This window comes from Homarus americanus, unplaced genomic scaffold (genome assembly GCF_018991925.1).
Source record: "Homarus americanus isolate GMGI-L3 unplaced genomic scaffold, GMGI_Hamer_2.0 scaffold58213, whole genome shotgun sequence".
Classification (NCBI taxonomy): domain Eukaryota; kingdom Metazoa; phylum Arthropoda; class Malacostraca; order Decapoda; family Nephropidae; genus Homarus; species Homarus americanus.
In genome coordinates this window covers 1-5,816 of record NW_024720143.1, presented here as the reverse complement: position 1 = coordinate 5,816, position 5,816 = coordinate 1, and the positions used below count along the sequence as shown (strand labels likewise).

Here is a 5,816-nt window from a genome sequence, read left to right as displayed (position 1 = left end):
ATACCTGAGGTAACTATGTTTACTAATCGTACACAGACGTAAAGACCATAACTCTCAGACACGGTCACACTCATTCACTATAGTACACTAGTCTGTACTACTTGGGCCTTCCCAATCACCATGAGTTCTCCCTTAATACTAACTGTATACACATTTAAGATTATGTGCACGGACACTGGTATAATTCGCTTAAAACAACATACAGCATATGAGTTACCCATTCTAAATGTTTACCGATTTCTGTGACGTTCCCCGCTAGAAAACGTGTATATTCCCATCGCGAGGTGAGTTTGAATGTTAACAGCTGTAATATGAATCAGAAGAGATTACAGGAACCAGTACTTATGTATGCAGTACACCCACATACACTCTTCACCTCCCCCTCTACCCATACACTCTTCACTTCCCCCTTCCCCAATACACTCTTCACCTCCCCCTTCCTCCATACACACTTCACCAACCCCCCTTCCTCCATACACTTTACCTCCCGCTTCCCCCATACACTCTTCACTTCCCCCTTCCCCCATACACTCTTCACCTCCCGCTTCCCCCATACACTCTTCACTTCCCCCTTCCTCCATACACTTACCTCCCCTTCCCCCATACACTTCATCTCCCCCTTCCCCCATACACTCTTCACCCCTCCACTTTCCCCCATACACTCTTCCTCACACTCTTCACCTCCCTTTCCCCCATACACTCTTCACCTCCACTTTCCCCCATACACTCTTCACCTCCCCCTCCTTCCATACACTATTCACCTCCATCTCCCTCCACCACGATACCATCCGTCTTCTCCATCATCACCACCCCAGTATAGTACCCTTATCATAGACGCCTACCCCCATCTTTCCCTCCGACCTTCTTTAACCTCTTGGGCCTTGGCTCCCAAACATAATTTTATTAAATGTTGTGATCATTAATAATAGTGTGTTCAGTTAATTTGTAAAATTTTAATTTATATTTAATCCGTGGCAACTGTCAGCTGACTCGAGTCCTTGGTGGCCTGGCGAATGACGATTGACGATTTATTGAATTTAGTCCGACGGTCACGGGGGGTAGAATGTCTTGTGTTCCTCTCTGCTTTATCTAATATATTACTATTTTTAAAACTATTCGTCTACGATGCCGCGTAAACATTATTAGAAGACAAGAATATACTGTAAGCACAATGGATCCTCACTGCTGAGCTGCTGCCAATATTTACGGAAATAAACTCTCTTGAAGACATTTTTTTATTGTCGGTTCCCGTACCCCATCGTCCACACTGTAGAATGGTGTATCTCAAAAACGATATTTCCCAGTAATTATCGGTCTCAATCTCACGAAATACCGAGGGTTTACTGTATATGAACTAAGTATATTGTAAATATATAATATCTACAATTACCGATCCACAGAATTTTGTTCACTCTCCGCTGGTCCATGAAGTTGAAAAGTTTGTGAACTACTGCACAGTCAGGCACATTGTTGGTAAGTACTGAGTATACACTGACTATAATGTACCTGAACCTGTCCCAGTGTTGGTCAAGTATGATAATTTTATCTACTTGTGGCTTTTTAAATCTGAGGCTGTGACGTCTTGTGGGGACATCCTCTAGTTCAAGACATAAACACTCGACTGGGCAATGTCCTCTGAGATGCTTATTAAATCACCCCTTTCTCGTCTGTTGTATTAGCCATAGTGTACCTGTAGTGTAAGCTGGTACCTGAGGTGCTGGCGTGGAGGCACCAGTCTGGTGGCTGCCTTTTCGACGTTCTCAATCAACTGACAGGGAGTAGCATATCTCGGGTACCGCTTACCCTATCACCCTCACCTTTCTCCCCTTGACCAAACTCACTAAGTAACACCGTTAAAGAATAAATATTGAAATTGAAATGAGTAACACCGTTGATACAAAGGCTCCCCTGACTTAATGATTCTGGCGATCTTGATGAGTTAGTCCATGGTAAAATGTGCATCGGTCGGAAATCGAACCCGGTCCTCCCGCGCAGCTGGGGAGAATTCTACCACCGTACCACTGATGATTATACAAAATACTTACGTTTTACCTACTGTTGAACTCTAATTTATATTTCCCTGAAGTGATACAAAAAACAAAATTCATTTCTAATCCCAATTTCCAGACACAACAAACAAACATCAGCCAATTTCCATACACGCACTCATAACAATGGAGAATAATAGCACAGTCAGCTCCTGTTGTCTGTTTGTTGAGTTGTGGATTTATAGCAGGAAAATATATTCAGAGATATATGGTTGTTGGTGATAAATTTATATATATATATATATATATATATATATATATATATATATATATATATATATATATATATATATATATATATATATATATATATATATATATATATATATATAAGAACATAAGGAGTCTGCAATAGGCCGGTTGGCCTGTGTATGGCAGCTCCTGTCGAGAGTTACTACCACTCTCTATCATCCATGAATCTATCTAGCCTCCTTTTGAAGCTTTCCAGCGTTCCAGCACTTACTACAAAGTTGCTAAGCTTGTTCCACTCGTCCACCACACTATTTGTGAACCAGTTCCTTCCTGTCTCCCTCTTAAACCTAAACTTATCCAACTTAAATCCGTTCTTATAATATCCTGCTCGGATATTATAAGAACTTTATCTATATCCCCTTTTTTTATTCCTTTCACCCACTTAAATACTTCTATCATATCTCCCCGCACTCTTCGTCTTTCTAGGGAATGCAAGTTAAGTGTCTTTAACCTATCCTGATATGGAACGTTTCTAAGTCCCGGAATCATTTTCGTCATTCTTCGCTGCACCGACTCTAGTGAATTGATATCCATTCTATAATAAGGGCACCAGAACTGAACCCCGTAATCGAGGTGCGGCCTGACTAGCGCAAGATATAGTTGCAATAAGACCTCTACACTCTTATTACTTACACTTCTAGATATAAAACCCAATACTCTGTTTGCCTTATTTCGAACATTAACGCACTGTTTTCTAGGCCGTAGGTCCGGGCTTACAAGTACCCCTAGGTCTCTTTCACAAGTCGACTTCTCTAGGTTGAAGTAGTTAAGGCTGTATACATTGTCAGTATTTGTTCTTCCAATATTAAGTACGCTGCGCTTGCTGGTGTTGAATTTCATTTGCCATTTTTCAGACCACCCCTGCAGTTTATTTAGATCCTCCTGTAATGCATTTGCATCCTGCCCTGAATTAATCTGCCGCCCTATTTTGGTGTCATCCGCAAACTTGCTTATGTCACTGCTGATCCCCGACTTCTCTCTACTGGCGAAACCCCCCCCCCCTTTGGAGTGACAATTTCACGCTCCAGGGATGCAGACAACGTCTTTACCCCCGCACGAGACAAGTGTACTCCGTCACGACTGTACAGGTAGTCGTTGCCATAGAATCGTTGCCAGCTATCAATGAATGCCCAACCATTGTTTGCACAATGTTTTTTCCAGTCGGCAATTTATAGCAATTGCCCTGGACAGCCATTCACGACCAACTCCTCTTCTAGGCAAGACACCACATACTATCGGGATCCGTCCCCTATCTCTAATCTTCCCCAGCGCCTCCCTATACCTCTTGAAAAGTTCCTCACTCCTAACCTTTCCTATGTCGTTTCCTCCCACACTATGACACACTACTGGATTGGTACCCTCCCCTGACAAAACCCTATCTATCCTCTCAGCTACATGCCCTATCCCAGAACCAGGAAAACATCACCCTAATCCTACGTTTCCTATCTCTTGCACAAAAAGTCCTATCTAAAAACCTCACCTGGCTGTCCCCAACTACCACGACCTTACCTCTGGGCAGGGTTTGTACCACTGCCCTTTCCTCTCCCTGCACCACACTTTCCTGCCTCTTCTCTTCCTCGCCAGCTTCCTCCAGCACCTGGTAGGGGTTACTACACTCCACACCCTGGTCAGCTTTCCTGAGTCTGACCCTAGTCCCCTTGGAGACAACCACTCTCCACGCCTGCTCCTCCTTCGCAGGTGTCCTGCTAGGCAGGACACCTACCTGAAGGAGTTCCGTCCTGAGGGCTTCATTTTCCCCCTTTAGAGTGTCAACCTCACTCCTCAACTGCCCCAGCTGCCTTAACAGCGTGGCAAGGAGGTCGTCTTTCCCCACACTCCCCTCCTCTTCCCCCACGACACAACGATCCAAAGCGGCCATTTTCCTTGGTCTCTAACGGGAGCACGATCGGCACGACCTTCTCCAAGCTGGGTCAGAAACTCAGTGGTGATTAAGACGAAAGCTATACATTTTATAAATATATATATATATATATATATATATATATATATATATATATATATATATATATATATATATATATATATATATATATATATATATATATATATATATATATATATATATTATAATATATATATTTTTATATATATATATATATAATATATATATTTATATATATATACAATCAACACCTCAACCCGCCAGGATTCGAACCCACGGCCCATGAGCCCATGACTGTGACCGGGGAACGCTACCTCTGGACCACCAGGATACTAAAAGCAGTCCTAGACTTTGTAGTATTTCACACAAAGCCTGTTCAACGAGCTTATGGCACCGTGAACCTCTAATGGGGACTACCCGTATCACTTAGGTGGTCAGAATAACGTTTTACCAAATCCGGCTTCGAAACACGAGGATCCATATATATTTATTAGCCCAATAAAGCACGCGGACTTCTAAATACAATCAACACCTCAACCCGCCCGGATTCGAACCCAAGGCCCACGAGCCCATGACTGTGACCGAGGAACGCTACCGCTGGACCACCAGGATACTAAAAGCAGTCTTAGACTTTGTTATATTTCACACAAAGCCTGTTCAACGAGCTTGAACAGGCTTTGTGTGAAATATAACAAAGTCGGTAGTCAGGTCAGAGGGTAAGATGACCCAACCTTCTCACCTGGTTACAAATCTTCTTAATTACGAAATTATCCAGTTTGTACATACCATTACTCAAATTCATGTTCACGTATTCGGTATGTTTAATGATACTGGATTCTATAATGTTCCTACTGTCAATTCAATTACAATGCAAAATTGAGGAGGCATTATCCCAGTAAATGCAATGCTTATTACAATAAGCATCACATTGACTTGATGAGGTACTCCATGGTAAAATGTGCATCGGCCGGGAATCGAACCCGGGCCTCCCGCGTGGCAGGCGAGAATTCTACCACTGAACCACCGATGCTTATAAACATTATTTGTTCGTTCTCCTAAATATTTAAATCTTATTTATATTTCCCTTCAGTGCTACCAAAACCAAATCTCATTTCTAATGCCAATTTACAGACCCGATAAATAAACATCAGCCAATTTCCATACACAACGCACTCATAACAATATGGAATAATAACACAGACAGCTCCTGTTGTCTGTGGATTTATAGCAGGTAAATATAGTCATATATGGTTGCTGGTGATATATATATATATATATATATATATATATATATATATATATATATATATATATATATATATATATATATATATATATATATATATATATGTATGTATATATATATATGTATGTATATATATATATATATATATAGAAGGAGGAATGTCTGAATAATTTTACTACTTTTGCACACCTCGCAAGCCATCTTCTCACCATTCCACTTTTACTCCTCCCCACCCTTCTAAACTGCCACTTCTCATCACCTTCCTCCTTCCAATCGAAATCCTTATATTCCTCCTCAATTTACTCCATTTCTCCCCTAACTCCATTCTCCTCATCTCCCCCCTCAATACTCTCTTCACCTCCCTTCC

At 41.5% G+C, this 5,816-nt stretch overlaps 1 non-coding gene across 1 annotated transcript; it reads right to left on the bottom strand.

The window, feature by feature from the left end:
• Positions 1-5,162: 5,162 nt before the first annotated feature.
• On the bottom strand, positions 5,163-5,233 carry Trnag-gcc. The gene has a single exon. It is a non-coding gene; the product is annotated as a tRNA-Gly (tRNA).
• Between the last annotated feature and the right edge of the window lie 583 nt (positions 5,234-5,816).